This window comes from Falco cherrug, chromosome 4 (genome assembly GCF_023634085.1).
Source record: "Falco cherrug isolate bFalChe1 chromosome 4, bFalChe1.pri, whole genome shotgun sequence".
In the NCBI taxonomy this organism is placed as follows: Eukaryota; Metazoa; Chordata; class Aves; order Falconiformes; family Falconidae; genus Falco; species Falco cherrug.
Genome location: NC_073700.1, coordinates 12,680,787 through 12,700,767, shown reverse-complemented (window position 1 = coordinate 12,700,767; position 19,981 = coordinate 12,680,787). Strand labels below are relative to the sequence as shown.

Here is a 19,981-nt window from a genome sequence, read left to right as displayed (position 1 = left end):
TTCACGTCCCATACGTGCCATAAGCCACTTAGGCATTGCATTTCCTTGAGGGCAAGCAAGTTTTTAAGGCCAGAAGGACATCTGGGGTGTAGTCTTAGCCACTATTAACTTGGTTAATGAATGAGATAAAAAGCACATGCAACAGCATGGGAAAATCTGCCTGGTGGCCCAGTCTGTGCAGCTGGCCTGTGCTGCAGCTCCTTAGGGATTTCTGGATTGTGTAATGTTGCTTCAGGGCACCACATTTTTGGGCCTCATTAAACATCTGGATGGTGCTTTCTTGGTGCACAGCTGGGAAGGACGGGCAGTTTGCATGGTAAAAACGGCAGGTTGCTGCTTACATTTCGAGCAGGATGTCTGCAGATGCAGGGACTTGTAGGGGGTGGTTTTGTTAGGAGACAGGATTGGGATTTCAGGGTACCGTTATTTCTTTGCTCCCTTCATTCCTTTCTTTAAGGGCTTACTTGTCTTCTCCACTGTTTGGTCACCCAGTTTGTGATGTGAAGGGGTTACTTGTCTTCTCCATTCAGTCACCCCATTTGTGATGTGTGGATGCTGATCCCTACCACAGAGGTGCTGCGAGGGTTAATTAGTGCTGGCAAAACATTTTGAAATGGCTGATTGAGAAATGCTGCCAGAGATGAAAGCTGAATAAGTATCTAGATAAATAAATATTCCTTTGTAGTCTTATCATTACGGGAAACTCCCTGTGTACCCAGGATGCTGCACAGGTCACTGAGCAGTCATCTCCCCATTGCCCAGAGGCTTCTCAAGGGGACTCATTTATTTAAGTATTTCAGTTTCTGGGATGTGAGCCACAATATGTACCACAAAAAGAGAAAAGCCTGGCAGTTACCAGCAAACACCACAGAAATACCAAATGGATTGGCAGTTTTTTCTTTCTCTTGAACTCTTGTTCCTCTGTTTCTCGGTGAATTGTACGGCTGCAGAAGCCAGAGCATCCCAGGAGGGAGAAGGGGAAGTCAGAGCCTATTCCCAGGCTTAGACACAAGGAAGGAGGAGGGATCCTCAAGCAAGTGTCCACAGGGCACCACCTACAAGAGCTCTGCTGAAGGCTTCAGAACGGTCCCTGGTGAGCTGTCAAAAGTTTTTCTGCTGGTGGGTCTCTTTGGGTCACTGTTCTCCTGCCTTTCTCTTGCCTGGGGGGAAGCAGCTTCAAGATGGTTATGGAGATCCCCTGGGGAATACATGGCTGCTCGCATACTTCTTGCAAGGTCTATGCATGTTGCTGAGCTCCGTAGAGAGGCTAAAAGGGGGAGAAACAGTGACCGTGTGGTTCTCCTCCGTCTGTACTCTGTCCACAGTACAAATCCCTACATTAGAACCACAGCTCAATGAAAAATGCCAAAAGAAACAGTACTAGAGACCATACCCATCCCCTCTGATCCCAGCATATCTCTTGTTTCCCTGCAGATCTGCCTTCCCGGCTCCAGATGGTCACAAAGACCAGGCTGAATGGCCACAGGCGTTGACAGCTGCATGTGCACAGCAAATCCAGGGCCTCGCGACAGCAACAGGGATGTCTCCTGTCTCCTTAGGTTATATGGCACAAGGAAATGCTGGCCTGGCAGAAAAAAGGATTAGTAGGGCTTGGGATGGAGCCACCCCGAAGAGGGGCGAGCAGATGGTGGAGAAGGTAAGGAGGAGACCTCCTGTGACCAGCAACGCTGTGATACCCAAGTGCTGTGGTCCCATGGGATCTAACCGCTGGCACTGCTGTTTACCCCCTGCTCCCTCCAGCTGAAGCTTGCTTATAGGAAAGAACGTATCTCAATGCGAAGTTTTCCAGCTGGAAGAATGTGTCCCGTAACCTTTGCACGGCCAGAGCAGCCACGAGATGGCAGCAACCTTGTACTGCTCGGGCTGGGGATCTGGCTCGGTGACCCACATGTCCCACCCCATCCCATGCTTTTCCGTGCCTCTTTCACCTTGTAGGTGAGGACTCCAGGCTTGGAGAGCACCAAGACACACTGGCCCATCCTCTGGGTTGAAGAAGTGTCCCCAGAAGGGGGCTGTGCAAGACGCCCCGTGAGCTCAGCTCTCATCTTTGCAAGCAGGCTGGTGGAGCGGGACTCACCCAGGTCTTCGTGTCCTACCAGGGATCCCCAGACCCCACTGCGTGCCTGGGCTCTCTCATCCAAAATGTATTTGTGGTACTCTTTCAACTGATCTGATCTCAATCTAGTGAATGAAAGCTGCTGAAATCTCTGAAGGGCCACGTGGAAATGACAGGACAGCCCCTGTCATCTATCCTTTTACTGTGGGCCAGCATGGGTGCTGTGAAAGGACGAGGAGCAGCAAGTGCACAGTGATTTGTGTGTAACATTCGCTCTTGCTGAGAACGCAGACTCTTTCCTGCTGAGAAGAGAAAATGTTCTGCAGTTTTAATTTCAGGATTCTTGCCAGCTCTGGGCCAGTTTCTTCAGCAATGCAAAGCTTATTCTGGTGTGTGCTGTGGTGGCGAGGAGTTTTTCTTGTAGTGACTGTCAGCAGTGCTGTCCTCAGACAACTGCACACAGATGAGCTCTGCGCTTTGCTCTAGCTCCTGAGCTAACGCAGCCAACACCATGAAGAGTCGGTTGACTCGGGCTCCCTGACTTCTGGATCAGTCCGTGTGGGGATGTAGCGGAGCCTGAGGCAAATGCAGCAGAAGGTGGCAGAATCACAGAATAATACCGTTTGGGAGGGACCTCTGGAGGTCTCTAGTCCAGCCTCCAGCTCAAAGCAGGGCTAACTCCAAAGTTGCATCAGGCTGCTCAATGCCTTGCCCAGCTGTTTTGAAAACCTCTAAGGATGGAGATTTCATAAACTCTCCAGACGATGGAGGATGAGATCTGGGAGGCTGAGCTTGGGCTCAGTGGGGTGACCCCACTGGTTTGCTCTGGTAAGTATATAAATAAATTATGTGGTTGCAATTTCAAGGCCAGTTCTGAATAATCATTTAGTCCTGATCCCAAACTGAAAACGTGTAACTAGTTCCAGACTTCCCTCAGAGCTCAGTACTTTGGGGACCTAGGAATTTGCACTTGGCCCATTGTAAAGAGAGCCACAAAGCTGCACCCAAGGAGACTTTCCTAACCAGGGCTATAAATCCAGGCTATTCACAGGGACAAATGACCCAGGAACCTGAGGTTGCAACTTCATGATTTTGCATTAAGCTCTTAAGGCACAGTTCCAGCCTTTTTCCTGGCCCTGGCTTTGTGGCAAAACTAGAGCTGCTGTGACTGCATGGGAACTGATCCAGCTAAAAAATACCCTGCCTGAGGAAAAGATCCTTTTCATCACCATCACCGGGATGGCTTGAGGAAGGATGGGGAAAGGTGAAATTGCCCCTTTCAGTGGCAACCTCTGCTTTGATGATCTTAGGGAGGTAATGGAGTTGCAGCTTTGTGGTGGTGAAACAGGCTGATCCTGCAAGCCCTGCACACAAATTCCCTTCAACAGGCAGGGGTGTATGGAGCAGTCCAAAAAGAATTCATAAAGCACAGTTATAGGTCATGCTGATTTCTAAGAGCTGCAAGAGGAAGCACATGCTTCCCAGCTCCAAACTCTTTCTGCTCATGTGGAATGGATTAAAGATAAAAACAACCCTGCTATTCACTTTGCTCCTGAGCTGTTTCAGTCCTGTCTATATTCTTCTCCAGAGAAGCTTGTACAGGAACCATTATCTGTGATCCAAAAGTGTGGCTCATATCCCCAGGGTAGCTCATAGGATCCGCTTCCCCTTGCCAGAGGATGAGGCATCACTAGGTAACAGCTGCAATGATTCAGGAATGTTTGGTGCCAGCCTGACTGTTTTCTTGCAGGACCTGCCTATTTGCATCTCTATTTTAAGTATGGAGTACTGGTGCACACAGTGACAAAGTGACTCTGCTGAAGCTGTGCAATAGGTCTTTGGTGGGATGAGCCCCAAATTCACGTGTCGTGTCTGTTTAGCTGGAGTCATGGACAGCATGAACATGCTCCTCACGCAACGGCAACTTTATTACTTGGAAATGCTAGAAAGTTTCCACATCCCATTCCTATTTCTTTGCCTGCACCTGTGTGAATGCCCGCTGTTCTCCCCACCAGGATGTCAGCAGATCCTGTAGCTTGTTTGCCACTGCAATGTCTCCTTTTAGGTAAATATTACATCTGGGGTTGCTTTCCCCGTGGCTTTCCTACCTGGAGTTTGTACAACAGGTCAATGCCCTGCTCAGAGATAAGAGGAATACTTGCTGTGAGTGCTGTTTGCAGCTGCTGTGATATGCCACCCTTGCTCTTCCCTCATCAGCCTCATCTTTAAAGGTTTTTGAATGCTGCTTAAGTCGTGGAGGTTTTAGCAAAGTGAGGGAAGTTTAAGAAAAGCCTGTTGAGTGCTTGGACAGAGCAGAAGGGCTCGTTGATTGCAACAACTATGACTTGTAAATTATTCATCTGTGTGTAACTGAAACATGAAGATCCTCAAAGGTCTTGTTACAAGGAGTGAGGTGAAGGATCAGCGAGTTTTGAGCAAGACAGGGAGGTTAACAGGTCCTGAGGAACCCTCCTCCATCCACTTGCATCTGCTCTATGAAAATGCCTGTTTGCAGAAGCAAACTGAGTGGCCGATCAGTGAAGCAATGCACAGATATGTGTCTGGGGGCAAGGAGAGGACATCTGTAAAATATCTTCCTGTGTCAGTTTTCCCTCCTGTGGGAAACACAGATTTGAAGCCTGTTGCAGTGAAACGTATACGCAGCCTGTGGGTACGTACCAAGTATCAGTGCACAATAGGCTCTGGCCTCTGTGAAACGGAGAAGTTTCCAAAGACCGAGCGAGATCAGAATAGTCGGCTAAGCAGAAAAGGAGCCAGCACAGTTCTGCGCAGCGGTTCTATCTCCAGACAAAACTAGACTTCAACTAATTAAAAAGAGCAGATGCTAGCTGGAACATTAATTGGAACAGCCATTATCTTTTGTCTGTGCTTAAATCTGTATTTTAGCTCTCTCGTAGTAGGTTTGGAGAGAGAAAGAGTTAACCCTTCAGCTGGCTTATTATTTCGTTAGGCAGAGCATGTCCTTAGAGGAGAGCATAATGAAACATCTGTGAATAGGTTTGGATCCCTTTTTCTCAGGAGCAAATAATTCTCTGTCTAACAATGCAGGACCATCATCACGACCAGCATTCTCAACCAGCATTCTCACAGTGTTGTCAGTAAAGTGATCTTGGTCAGCTTTCAGGGGCCTTGTAAGCAGTGCTGGGCACAGGGCCAGCTGCTGTTCTTCCCTGTATGTATTGTATTAAGAGGACACCTCTTTTTTAACCTGTGCTCTTTTGTTCTCCTCAGTCTGTGTTCCTTCTCATTAGACTTGATATACGATCTACAGAAAGTGCAAAGAGCTCAGCTGACATCTGATATGCTTATAAATAGCCTGTCTGCCCTGCTGTCGTCCCATAGCTATCCCAACAGGAGCAAACACTCAATGTGCAGCACTCTTCCTGGAACTAGGATGCTATCGAAGATTTTCCTCTAAAGCATCCAAATCTGGCCTCTGCTGGAAGCTGGGTACCTGCCTGCAGGCACCACCGGTCTGTTCCAGATTGGCAGTTCCTCAGTCTGGTCCTAGGCTCCGATTCATCCCCAAGAGATCAGGCAAAGGCATTGTTTGAGTAATGAGGCTCTTCCACTGTTCCCTGCGCTTCCTGCTCCTGTCACAGGCAGAGGCTCCCTTGGCACAACTACAAGCCCTGGTCCTTTCCTACCGCTTTACTCCCACACCACACCCCAGCTCCTGTTACTTCCTTCACTCCCACACCCCCAGTTTCCTCCTTCTCCATCAGGACCAGATCCTGTTTCTTCAATGGGCTCACCAAGTCCATCATGAGCCTGGCGATCCTCGCTGGGATCTGTCCTGTGATGCTTTCCTGAACATCAGCACTCCCATCTAAATGCAACGTGCTGCAGCTTCCAGTGGAACAAGAGCAGCAAAGACAGCAACCCCCAGTGCAAACTCCTCACTGCTTCCTCAGTATGTATCCCTTAACCCCTTTTTCTTTTGCCAACCCTCCTTGAGTGATAACTACTGCCATTTCCCACCCCTTACTTGCACTGAATGAGCCTCAGATTTGGCTCCTGAAGAGATTACAAGAGAGAGATGAATTTAGGCAGGAGATCTGTGGAAGCCTAGAGGGCTGATCAAGGTATTTCAAATTGTCCCTGACTCATTTTCTTGCAGGTCTGATGCAAGAAGTGAGTCAGATCCCTCCGACACAGTTTGACCTGACAGATGCAGCCAGCAGACACCTGAGCAGCAGTGAGCAGAGCTCACGTTGTTTTGCAAATGGAATGAAGTTCATTTAACACAGCAGGCAGCTGCCTGTATTTGCTATTAACTCAACAGCCTATCACCTGAAAAAACCCTGCAGATCACTTACCCCATCATTGCTCACAGGTGGAATTAACTCCTGAGAGACGCTAACATTGGTGGAGGTGGATGTTTCTGAGACGTGACCCTCTTTGCCAAGCCAGGGCAAGGGTCCTTTCCTGTGATGCTGAGTTCATCATGCCTGAAATGCTTACAGTCCCCAGCCCCTTTTGGGTAGCCAGGACACTGTCCCAAAACTGCTTTCCCTCCCCTGGGCTTTCTCTCTCAGCTATGCTGCCAATACTAGTGTTAATGTAACTTCACCTTATTTGGCTGCTTTCTCTTCCTAGGTGTGAGTGCCGTCATTACTAAATGACATTGGCTTCCCATGGATCCCTTCAGCCTGTGGGAAAACCCTTCCCCCTGTCTCCAGCCTGAGGCTGGTGGCTTAGGTAAGTCATTCCTGACTCAATTCTCGTGCTGAGCTCCCAGGGCCCGTCTTCCTTCTGGATGTGTCTTGTTGACTACTGACAGCCACAGGTGAATGGCTCACACACTGACTGATGTCTGAGTTTTAGACATTTAGGGGTTACGAGATGAAGTTCGTGGAAATTTGTTTCCTGATATTTACCTCCTATGTTCTGCCAGCATCTCCCCTTCTCAGCGCCCACCCCAACTTCACTGCTTTCCATGTCTGCGGTGGTCTGCTGCCCACCCTGTTTTCCCTCTCAGCCATGTTCTGGTTCAGACTCGGCTCATTTTCTTCCAAAAGGAGATAAACCTCCTACTAGAGCTTCTGCAGCCTGCCCCCACCTCTGCAGGGCAGCCCCCCCCCCCCCATGTGTTGGGTACGGTGCTCCCCTGGGGCAGCTGTTCCCTTGCGGTCCCCTGAGAGCGGTGTTTGCAGCTGAGCTCTCTGGAGAGAGCATCAGCATTGCTGCACTTGGGCTGGGGGTAAGTCTCTCGATTGCTTCTTGAGTTGTTCTTTGTGGTTGTTAACTCCACCTGTACGCCCCAGAGATGTGAGGTGTACACCGACCCCAGACTTCTCCCTGTGGAAAATGGGGACAGCGGCGCTCAGAGCCTCCGAAGGGAGTTTCTTTCAGGCGTGACATCAATGCTCCTCTGCTGAATGCAGACTTGTGCCAGGTTAAGCCATCACACTTGAATGACTTTCCTGTTCCTGTTCCAATGCGGCTTCTAAATTAGAAACCCTACCACCTGCATATGATACGAGCAGGGATTTTGCAATGCTGGGAGGCTGAGCCAGGCATGCAGACAAGACCCGTTTCTGCTGCTGAAAGGTTCAGTTGCTTTCAGGTGCCCACTGCAATGGTTTCCCTTCTTACCCCATCTCCCCAGGGGTTGTGCAATATTGGCAAAGCCGCTGATCAGCCCCGTGTCAGAGCAGCGGGCATCCCAGCAGCAGCAGCTCTGTGGGGCGCAGGGGCCCTGGCTGGCTCAGCAGGGACTCTGCTTACTGCCTGCTCATGGCTTTTCTTCCTGTTAGCAACAGCATGTCCAGGGTAAATTACCTCTTTTTGGAACAGCTTTGCTTTGAGCTCAGATTGGCGGCCTTAGTTTAACCGTGAACCTTTTTGATGCAGCAGCAGGACACCACCCTGGTGTGGAAAACAGGCTGAAAACACTTGCCACGCTGTACCCTCTCCAGTGGCCTGCCACGCATGTGTGTGTGTTACATGAGCTAAAGTTACTGCTCCCGATTTCCCTAGACTGCACCCTGAAGCGAAAGCAATCTGGTGCCTGTCCTTCACATCCAGCCCCTTTTGCCAGTTCCTGCTTTTTAAGCTTCCCAGATAAAATCCAGTGGAGCTGGTTGAGGCTGTTCAGATCGGTGGTGGCTGTGGGAAAGGGTCTGGTAAAATAAGGGCGTTTAGATTTCTGTTATCCTTATATTTAGTTTCCTTGCTTTCTGAGTCTGGCCTATGGCTAAACCATTATCAAGGACGAGTTAAAAGACTCTTGTTTATTTTCTTGATAATTTTTCTAGCATATTGTAAATCGTTTTCTGCCTTTGACACTGTTAAATGGTGAGGCAAGGAGTTTTACCACTACAATATATTTATGTTTTGTTACAGTAGAAGTAACAGAGCCTAGTTCCTAACTGAAAGTCTCTGAAGTTGTTCTAAGTTTCCCTGTTCAAATATGCAGCATTGTTTTGGGATAAGCCCAATGAAACCTCCAGCAGTTTTCCTGATTCACCTTCCACTCACCATACGCTGCGTTAGACCTGGGACTTTGTGCTGTGCTTATGGCGGGTCACAGCTTGACCTCTCCCCAGAAGGTAAATCCTGCAGCTCCATTAATGTACGACTGCTCAAGACAGCCCCTTGAAGCAGCCCATGTGGCTCCTCAGCAGGCACATGGACTTGAAGGCAGCCAAAGGCAGCTCCTGGCACATTCTCCTCTCGAAAGTGGGGATGAGGGAGGAGGAGGCTGCAGTAATTGAGCTGACAAAATTTTTTGTCTCCTATCTGGGTCTCAGTGGGCTCCAAAAGAGGGTTGAGAAGTTCCAAGTCCTCAGGCTGGCCCTGTCCCACGCAGAGGCTGCCTTCCAGTGCGGTTCAGGAGCCTCTGCTTGAGGTGACTTTTCCAGCATTTTTATTCCTTTTTGCACCTCTTGTTCTGGGTTGCTGAAGCTTTTCTGCTGGCTTGTGTTTTTATGAGGATTCATCTCACCCACTGGACTCTGATGGCTGGGCCACCTTCCTATCCCCTGTTTCCAGAAAACCCATGCTGCAGCTGAGCCTCACCCGGGATGCCTGGACACGGTCGGGCTCTGCCCCGGCAGGCTGCAGCTCTGCCAACAGCTCAGCTCAGCCTTTCTGGGAAAACTTCTGCAGACTCTCACGCCCTTTCTGCAAAGTCTCCATCTCTCTCGATTCTTCGATCCATCTTTGAGCCCAGTGGCCCCTCCAATGTTTGTTTTCTATTGTCTCCACAGAAATGCTAACCCTCAGCATTCTCCTTGGAGGTGACATCCCACATCTGAGTCTGGTGTTGAACCATTTGCCCCAGGCAGCCAGCTGAGCCTCCTGGGAGCCCTCGGGGCATTCACTGTCCCTGCCTGTGGCCAGCTCCCTTGGCTGTCTGGGAGCCCTTCGGCATTGTGCGCCCCGATTCCTCTCCCTCCCATCACTGTCTTGGCTTCCCCATGAACCTTCCTTGATTCTCTTACCCCAGAGAAGACTTAAACACCTCCATGCACTCATGCTGACTGATGATCCCTGGGATTTTTGTAGCCCTTATTTCTCTTGCCCAGGCCCATTTTTACTAGGCAGTGCCCAAACAAAATGGAAAAATCCAAGCACTGTCCAAACCCTCTCCTCCACCCTGTGCAAACAGCCCCACTTGTGAGGGCGGATTGCTCTTTTGTCCATCATTTTGCTGTTGTGCGGTGATGTCCCCCCTGTTCTAAAATATTTTTGCCTGACGATGAATTATTAAACAGTTTTTTGAACCCTTGCCGTTTCTGCACACTGAAGGCCTGATCCTGGTGGTGCTGAGCGATTGCTGTCAGGCACAGCTATCCCTGATTCCTCAGTAAAGTCTGTTTCGGCATTGCACAACATGTCTGTTCTCTGGGGGAGCCGTGCGCAATCTCCGATCAGGACAGACGTCTGAGCTTGATCCCACTGGAATGACGTCAAAGGCTGCAATACTGTACCTCTTCCCAGTGCTGGCAGCGCCCGCCCGGCCTGGAGACGTGCCACTGCAGCGGCTGCAGCTGCGCTTGGAGTCGCGGGGCTGCTGCCGGTTCGACCCGCGCAGCCCAGTTAATAGGTGACCAAATGGCAGCCCAGGTGGCCCGTGTGGCTTTGTGCGTTGGAAATCTGCTTACATATCTGGCTCTTCCCTGCAAAAAAAAAAAAAAAGCCTTCCGGAGGGCTTTCACTGAAAGCAAATTGAAGTTGTTTTTAAAAGGAGTATCTTCTGATGTTGACCTGTGAGCAGATGAAACTCCAGCGAACTGACAGCCTCTCCCATGCTTGGGATGCAGGGAAATGCCGTTCACCGCGGAGCTGCAGCAGGCGGCACAACGGAGGGTGCAGTACATGGCTGGCTGTGCTTTGGCGCTCACCTCCGTGGCACCGAACAGGAGCATGTGCCCTACACGCAGCTGTTTTGAACACTCGCTACTGAGCTCTGCTGAAGGCAACGGCGACGGTGAAAGCAGCAGCCTCAGCTTGCACCCAGCCAGCCACGGTGAAATAAGGGTGACCAATACACTGCTACACCTGACTGTTTGCACTAGGGAAGGTTTCCCAGTGTTGTAGGGAAGGAAGAGGACAGCACATCCCTGGGGCAGCACAGACTGACTTCCCCGTGTCCCCAGGCACCCCAGCCCGCTGCACTCCCCAGAGGCTACGGCGGGGCAGGGGAGTTGTGAAATGCCGTGGTGCTGCTCAGCAGGACGGGATTCGTTGCAACCTCTTGGCATGGTTACAAGCATTGCCTGCGCCTCGCCGGCCCTTTGCCAGCCCTACCACTGGTAAGGCAGCTGCTGACATTTCACATCTGCCGGACCCAGCCTGAAGCGGGCTGATTCCAGCTCTAGACTGGTGAGATGATGTTTTTGATTCGGCCAGCTGTGTGCTGGCCCAAGCTATGGCCCATGGTGACAGCCCTGCACATAGGTCAGGGGGAAGGAAGGAGTGTTGGACAGTTTCAATTTTTATACAAATGCCCAGGCAGTTCTTAGGTTCTTCTTACAAAGGTGCTGACAGATTAAGAACAGCTCCCAAGTTTTGATTTTGGAAATACTGGGATTTTCCAAGCTGTAAATCCAGCAGGAGGAGTTCCAGCGTGCCTGTGGTTGTGCGCAGCGCCCTTGCCTCCAGGCAGCTCCGCGCCGTTCAGTAGCTGCTCCCAGGGTGCTGCCACACGGGGTGGATGCCCTGGGGAAAGTGGAAAAAAGAGTCTGTAATGTTAGCAGGAACATTTTTGATGGCTCATTAAGCGAAGGAACTACAAGATGTAGCAGACTGTATTTAAAAAAAATTGCTAGGTTTACAAAAATAGGAGACATTGTTTTTGAACATGCAGGAGCAGCGGTAAGGTATCTTTAAAAAAACTTGTTATTTTGAGCTGGAAATAGAACTGAGACAAGTCTTGAAAGTAAATATTTAATTACTGGATCAATTCTGATAAAGAACCAGGTTTGTACTTGATTTCTTTAGCCTCTGCTGAGCCCACCAGTAAAACTGATTAGTACTGGTGTTGCTGTGGGTCCCATCAGCAAATAACTTACACTTGTGATTGCAATTGATTTTGCATGCTAAAAGTGAAAAACTTGGCATCCCAGAATCAACACCCTTCCCATCTTCTCTGATAGTGGTAATTACCTATTTTTCTGGGTGTAAAAGAAAAAATTAGCTTTCTTGACTGGTCACACTAGTGAGGTTCTGAGATGAAAGGCTGGCATGACAATACTTGGCTCTTTGCAGGGCAGAAATTAGTCAGTATTTACCTTAGGGGATGTGGTATTTAGGCAAGAATTCCAATGAGAATTACAATAGTGAACTTCAGCTAACTCTGACCAGTTTGCATGATCAGTGCTTAACTGTAATAAGAGACTTGATACCTGTTAATTGACAGGAACTGTAGTGCTATCTAGAAAAGCCCTGCTGCCTGCATTAGTTCACAGGTTGACCACAATGAAATGCAAGCTTAAGGAAAAAAAAAAAAAAAAAAAAAGTCCAGATCTAAACGTTGCACAAGCGTTGGGGTAAATCAGCTTTAGAGCCAAGGGCAGTTGCTGTGCCATGCCTCTGCAGCAGACACATCCCAAGTTCACTTGGTCACATACTGGGTGATGTGCAGAGGTTTAAAGCCATCTTTTCTCTAGGAAAAAATGAATTAGCGTGTCATTAAGTAGAGATTATGGAAGAATGAAATCATTAAATAAGATGTGATGTTCTTTCCCATTCAGTGATTACAGGTTCTTCTCATAGGAGCTGCCATATTCCCTGTGCCATTGGCACAATTCAGGTATCCTGAGAAAAAAAGGCTTTGTCATCATCTTTTTTTCTACATATTCTTTACCAGACAATCCAAGTGCATTTTATGAACACCAGTTTGTCCAGTACTGCATAATGTCAAAGTTATCTGGGGCCCCCCACAAAAGGACATGGTAATGGCTTTAAACTGAAAAAGGGCAAATTTAGATTAGATATAGGGAAAACATTCTTCACTATGAAGAACCAAAGCCAACCAAACCAAACCATTGTATGAATCTATTATCCTTAGGGAACAGGTGGAGAAACTGAAGAGCGAGGAGATGAGGTGAGCTGCTTCTGGCCATATATATATCTCTATCTATATATCTACCTCAGAATTGGGAAAGGACATGGTTTCCTCTCAAGTGGTGTTTACGGAGAAAAATATATGCCTGTAATGTGAATTTAGCTTGCTGTTATTAATTTTGACTCCAGTAGGGGTGAGTATTTTGCTCCCAAGCACCTACAGAATAACAAAATGTGCATATTTACATCACAGGATGTATGACTAGATTTTTCCCTAACCTTTTGACAAGTCCAAAGCTGGTGTGAATGAAAACACTTGCTATGATCACATCTGTATTTTGAGAAAGAATAATCCAGGTATGAATCAGTGTTTTCTTCATAGCTCACATTGCTACTAAGGACTCATTAGATGAAAAAATAGAAGATTACATCACAATGAATAATTTTTTTAAAACGAGCAATCAATTTGTTTTAGGTTTTATTGTTTGTTTATTTGTTTTTAATTATTCTGCTGAGTATATCTGCCTTGTGACAAGCAAAGCAGTCAGGTCTCAACAGCAGTGAAATAAATCTCAGTCCGGGGTGATGCAAATTGGGAAGAAGCTCCAGAGAGTGGTGCTATTTGAAACAAATTGAGGCATTATTTTGAAAGCTTGCACGGAAGAACGGAGTTTTGCCAACTATTAGAATTGGACTTCAGAGCAACTGCTGAGTGGGTAATTAGTCCCTCAGGAACACGGGAGTCTGGACAAATGTAAGACAGAACAAGAGGGGGAAAAAAAAAGTGTATGAAGAATTAACTTTAGAAAACAAGCTAGAATATTAGTCACAGAAGCGATGTAATTCAACTTTCATTTAACGTTTATTTCTGTGATGAACAGAAACGTTGTTCTTAATCCCTGTAGTGAAGCAGGAAAAAGGAACCTTCTCGCTTTTGAAGGCAGCTGGAACTGTTCATCTCTTTGATAAGAGGGTGAAGAGGAGGGTAAAGAAATGCACTGAACGTATTGCGAACCCAGCAAGTGGGACTTACACTCAAGTGAAGCAGGGAAAGAAACCAGTTGTGGAGCTGGTCAAGGTATTACGTAGTGTCTGTTGTCTTCGGTGACTCCCACGTCATGAAGACAGAGCAAATAGCCAAGTTTTAAAAGATAATGCCCCCCCAGTATTTGTTCACAGCCTGTTTACAACATACAGTCTCATTTTCCTCTGTGGTGAGCAGCACCCCAGCAGCAAGGAGGTGATTCACCTACCCAACACGTTGGAGGATCTTGGCATACCTCTTTGCTGGGTTTGCAAAGACCAGATGAAATACAACTACAAAGAAAACTCCAAGTATGTGAGACATTTTGAGGTTATATAGTGCACGTGTGGTTGGTCCTGCCCTTCCAGAGCTCCTGATTCATAGTCGTATGCTGTAACTATTGAACTATACACTCATTTGTAGAGTTTCTACACTTTATTTTTGTGGTTTGTTGCTCCCATTATTATCTCAACAGCAGCAATTTGCTAATTAGTCCCCATTGTAGAACAGGACTAGTATTGCTTTGGATGTTTGGTGTTTAGAAAAAAGAATGTAATTCACGTGACTGGAGAAGAAGGAAGCATTGCAAAATCATCCGATATATTCCGGTATGAATCTATGTAAATGGGTCATATTCACAGAACTGTGTGTCTGGGGGCTTAACAGTAACATCACAGCTGAAGGTTTGGGACCAGACCTCCAGACCTGGATCTTCCTGATTTTGAGGACTATGTACTTTTGCACTGCCTCTACGCTATAACCTCCACAGAGATTGTCAACCTCCCTGTTGGGCTCTCACTATATCATTGGTGGAGTGATGGGGTCCCACTTGCTCATTCTGCACTGGTACCCCCAGGAACACTGTCTGTTGGTGCCAACGTGTTGCATTTCTGACCGGGCGATGCTCCTCTGTGACCTGAGCGAAGGTTACCAGTGCTTTCATGTAGACTCTGTGCTTACTATTTAAGGTGAGTAAGAGGCTCTGGATTCCATCGGTTGGGTCACCCTCTCTGTTTCCCAATACAATGCAAACGGCCAGACAAGCAGGCAGCTCTTCCTTGAAAACATTCCCGTTCTCAAGAGGTGTGCCAGTTTCTGGCAGACGTGGTGTTGGCAATGCACGATGGACGCACCATGGTCATAGTTGTTCGTTCCTGTAAACACTGTCTTCAAAACCACTATCTCCTCTCGACCACCTTGAGCCACTTCCCTGGAGTGCTCAGCAGAAGAATCCTGCACAAACACACCCAGCTCTGGCGTATTCCTTCCAGGAGAGGGCAGGGGAATACAGTTTATTGCAGATCCACTACTGAAGAGGAGCCAACATTCGTCATGTCCCAGATCTTCCTCTACATCTTCCAGTCTAGTTTGCTTCCCTAAACTTGGATGAGCAGAGGCAAGTGCTGAATCGCCTCGAAGTGAGTCAGTGGGATTTGTCACATTTACAGACCTGCCTGCCCCTGAGTCATTTTCAGGGGTGACAGCTTGGACTAAGCTCTTCCCTTTGCTCTTGAACCCCTTGCAGTGAGCCTCCTGTATCGTGTTGGAGGCATCGGCTTCCGTGCAGCATCAGGACCAGGGTTTAAACAGCTGAGCCCCAGCTCTTCTGCATCGTCTCACCACTAAGCAGAGGAGGCAGTGATGGGACAACGTGTCTGTCACACACTCAGCACACCCATATCCCTGCAGAAGGTGGTCTAATTCCCTTGGACATTCATAATGTTGGCAGGTGCAGCTCTGCTCGGGAGTGCTTTTGCCAGAAGATTAAAATGCAGGGGTTCTGCAGGGCCACCCAGTGTTGGAGCTGGACCTGGTTAGAGATGGCCTAGAGAGACACCAGCCAGAAAGTCACCTGATGTTTTGTCTCTCACTGTCTTAATGAACAGAAAGTTTGGGTGAAAATCAGAAACTCTCCCCAACTTCCCCCTGCCTTTAATAGTCCAAAAGGTATTAACATAAAAAGATCCTAAAATTAATTTCTTCCAACTTATCTCCCCTTAGGCGTATGAGTCTGACTTGAAAAAACAACATCATTTCCAAACTAGTGAAGGAAAGAAAAAAAAAAAAAATCAATAAACTGTTGGCCCTGCAGCACAGATGCCCTTGCAAGGCCAAAGAAATTAAGTCCCGAGATTGCTGTTGCCATTTCCACCTTGTCCTGCAGAACCACAGTCAGGGATAAACATATTCTTTGTGTCAATATTTCTGTAGTACCGAGAGAACTTGCAGTCCTTATCTGCGGGTGTCAAGGACTGCTAAGTTAAAGTGATCATAACATTACTGGAGAGTCTGACAGGCTTTTTTGTTCCCTCTGTGTCCATGTAACTGTTCTGGTGCTGAAAGCCGCAGCCCAGTGGAGCTCAGCCAGACATGGCCATCAGCTTTGTGGCACATGGAAGGGATCCGTCTGCAGGAGGCTAATTAAAAAAAAAATAAATCCCAAAGTATAATTTGAACTTCCTTTTAACTTTTTTCTTTGCCTGATTATTTTTGCTTCTTTCTTTGGAAAAGAGCAGCCTCGATCCATAAATCACACGGAAATGTGCAAATAATCAATTCAGCCTGACTAACCCTTGTTTTGCCAAGTGGCCAGTTGGTTCATCACTTTACTAATCGGTTGCTGTGGCAGTAAATGGGGAATAGCAGGGGCTGGGGCAGAAATGCCACAGGTGACCTCTAAAGATAGCAGAGCACTTACCCCGTGCAGACAATCCCTCTTTTTGCCCATCCGTGAAGTTCAGACACTTTCCCTTCCAGTCTCCTCAAAAACGAGAGGTCATTTGTAACAGAAAGCTGTGCAAACTACGTACAGAAGATGGGAAAATTTGAGGCAGGAAAAATCGGCCTCTGTACAGCCCCATATGGAAAGGCAAACTGTGTGCAGAGCCAAACAGTTCTTAGGTGTAAACTGTCGAGCAGGGACGAGCCTTTTGCTGCCTTTCCCACCTTTAATGGGTCTGTGCTACGTGGCATAACAACGTGGCAACAACCTTCAGCCTACGGTTTCTTTTTGCTTTATAATGCAGTGCTATTATTATCCTCAGGGAGATTTTAAAAGGCTTGAATGCCAAGGTTTATTTGCCTTTCCTGACTGGATCTTTAACACACAGCCATCAGACAAAAGCCAGTGAAAAGGACCTTAACTTTACGTTAGCCCCAGTGTTTGACTGGGCTGTAGGAATGTTAAAAAGGTGGTCTGAGTAGAGGAATCGGTTTGACTGAAGTTTTCTCCCAAAAGGTGGCAAAAGAGGAATGGAAAATCCCCAAGCAGATTGAGGGGCAGAAGCACTAGTAGATCTTGAAAGGACTTGGTGAGGAGATGAACAGAGGGAAGGAAATCTCTTAGCGATGCACAAAAAGGATGGGGCAGGGGGAAAGACAAATGTGTATCATAGCGGGCTCAGTTTTGCTGCAGTACCAAATGAAGGATGTGAGACATCGGTCACAACTGCACAAAAACTCAACCCTAAAAGCCTGTCTCAGCCCAACAGTCATTTCTGGTTTTCATGAAAAACTGGCAGCTAAAATTAATCAGAAGTCATTATATTTGTCTAGATCTGTGCATTTATCCTGCTGTTAATAAAAGCTTGTAGTGTTTCCAAAATCTTGAGCAAGACTTAGATGTGTGTCTATTTGCTTTCACTGTTGTGGGGCTCTGAAGAACTAATCAGTAAATGAGTTCACAGCTTGAGAAGTGCATTCAGATATCACGGAGCGTTGGAGAAGCGGCTGAGTCAGCCCAGAGGCTGGCATCTGCCACTGTAGCTTGTCATTCTTAATTTTGGGGTTAAACCCCAAAGCATGCCTGCAGACCCCAAACCCAGGACTGTGGTTTGAGGCCCTTTGTCATTGTCCTGGGAAAGAAAATTTCTCAGATACAATCTCTGCTCAGAAAAGATGCTGCAGAGGATGAAGCTGTTGGACGTATTTCTCAAGGACAACCCCAGTCTGGGGCTCCAAGTGACAGTGACTTCTGCATATTTTCTCATTATTCTCTGTTGTACAATGGCGAGTTTGTGCTGAAGTGAGATATCAGAACTCGTGCTATCGTATATCCTGTTTGTTTGTTTTTAACGTGTCCTTTGTCTCTGCCTAGAAATTTTCTCTGGGCAGAAGAAGAGGACTTTGGATATTTGTCCAGGGTGTCCTGATTTCCAGTAGACTGGTCAGGGCAGTAATTTCTACAAGAGTGCTGGACACCCAGAAATGCCTAAGGCATAGTCACTGAACTTTTGCACAAGGGCTTTGCTGAAGTTTCCCAGCACAGCTGATCCCATGTGCACGGCCAAGGGCATCTGGACACATGCAAAAAGTTGGTGCATCCAGAGCTAGTCCCATAGTGAGCTCAGGTCAGGGGCTCGTCCTGGATGCTCTGGACTCGCTTCCCAGGCACTCCGTGCTGCTTGCCTGCATTTTTAATATTTTTCCCAGAGAAATCTCAGGGTGAAATACAGAGGTCTTAGTTAACACTTGCCTGATTAATTCCATTGCATTTCACTTCACAGTGATCACTGTTGCCATATATCGAATGGGTAAGTTGCTCCGCAGAGTTCTTCGAACGTGCAAAAGCATCGGATCCCTCCTCCATCACAGAGGAGGCACAAAGAAAGGTGGCTGGGCATCTCCTCCGGCAGCAGCTCGTGTTTGGATCTGCTTGAGCCCACTGCAAAAGGCTCACCCTCGCACCGCTAGCTTCTGCAGCCGCTCACGGCACAGCCCTGCAGCTCCGAGTGGGCAACACACCCGGCCTCGAGCGGGAAGCAGGAAGGTTGTGGGCCTGGTAAAATGGGTGAAACTTGAGAAGCAGAACTGCGGCACACGCCTATTTAATTTCCACAAAAGGTAAATATGGAATTTCACTACCTCTCCAGCAATTGAAAGTTGGGAACTCCTGTAGCTAAAATATAAAGAAATGGTCTTTTGCATGTGGAAAACCAACATTTACAGAAACCTCTAATGTGTCCCGATCATATGTAGGTTATAATAATGACAAAATTCAGATTGTAACTTTTGGTTGTTTTCACAGTAATAAACATCATAAGGGAATTTCATATCTCTACAGCCAACAAATTAAGTTCCATTTAAGCTCAGCCTTGAGGAATCGGGATTTTAGCTGGATCTAAATCTCATGCCCTTTGCATTGCAATAAGCTAAACTCCACCTACTCAGGGAACAAAGGGATTTTAATTGAGAGAAAACAGCAAGGCAAGGTTTGCCAAAAATCTATTTTGGGTAAAAATATTTAAGGCCAGCGTTTTTACCAACGTAATGTTTTTTACCTCAGTGAAGTTACACTAATGCAGAGTTTGGCTCTGATGTATTTGTATAAATATAGTATCTAGGAATTTGATGAGCATGTATTTATGCATTATTCACTGAGATAACATGGAAGACGAGCGAGGTCTGTGCACGAGGGCAGTGCTCTGAGCACCCCGGGGCCTGTGGTGATACCCACCGGGGTGAGGCAGCTGCGGGGTCCCCTCTGCGCTGCCCCTGGGCCGTTTCTGCCATGACTTGGCAAGGCTGAGCGTCCTCTTGGGAAGAGACTGGTTTACATTTGCCAAACCGTGAAACGTGTTACTGGCAATTCCAAAGCAATGCAGGCGGAGGACATCTTTGTCAGTTTAAGGCATTGAGCTGGAGCTGAAAAGAGAGGAGTCCGCGGCTTGGTTCTGCCACAGACGTTTGGTTTGACCCTCTGTGCCTCAGTTTCCCCATAAAGTCATAAAATGAGGATAATCATTTTTCCTGCAGGACAGCAAGCCCCACAGTGGGAGGGAACGGATGGTGCTCTGCCCTGTGTAGCCCTCAAAAAGGTGCACAGACCTGTTGTCATGAGACTGCATTGTGGTATCCCAGATGGTGCCTTCCCAAGGGTCTGAAAAATGAAAAACTGAATTTAAAAAACCACTGATCGAGGAGAAAAACTCACTGCTGCTGCAGCTGGCACCCCGGGAAGCCTCCACAGTGGGGCTGCAGCCTGCAGGAGTGAAACCGCAACCTGGTCCAGGCCAAACATGCATGACTGGAGTGTGTGTGTATGTACATATATATGTATATATATAAAGTCAGCACATGTATTTTATATGAAAAACTAGTACTGACTGTAATAACGCTTGGGGACGACCCCACACCCTAATACTTTCTATCATGCTGGAAATGACCCCCTCAAGCTCCAGCAGGCAGGCAGGCAAGGGGCGGGAGCGAGGGTGGCAGAAGGGAAGGGGCATGGGACTGCACCCCTCAGGGACTGCAACCCCCTCGCCCCTGCAAGGGGCTGCATCCTCCCAGGGACTGCACCGCCCTTGCCCCCCCAAAGGACTGCACCCCCCCAGGGACTGCAC

At 47.7% G+C, this 19,981-nt stretch overlaps 2 long non-coding RNA genes across 2 annotated transcripts; both read left to right on the top strand.

The window, feature by feature from the left end:
* Window positions 1–647: 647 nt before the first annotated feature.
* LOC114015921 (uncharacterized) lies at window positions 648–9,832 on the top strand. The gene is made up of 4 exons (XR_008732093.1): window positions 648–1,093; window positions 1,435–2,905; window positions 6,698–6,799; window positions 9,313–9,832. It is a non-coding gene; the product is annotated as an uncharacterized LOC114015921 (long non-coding RNA).
* A 401-nt stretch (window positions 9,833–10,233) lies between these two features.
* On the top strand, window positions 10,234–19,734 carry LOC129736004 (uncharacterized). Its single transcript, XR_008732092.1, has 2 exons — window positions 10,234–18,479; window positions 19,392–19,734. It is a non-coding gene; the product is annotated as an uncharacterized LOC129736004 (long non-coding RNA).
* The last annotated feature ends 247 nt before the right edge of the window (window positions 19,735–19,981 follow it).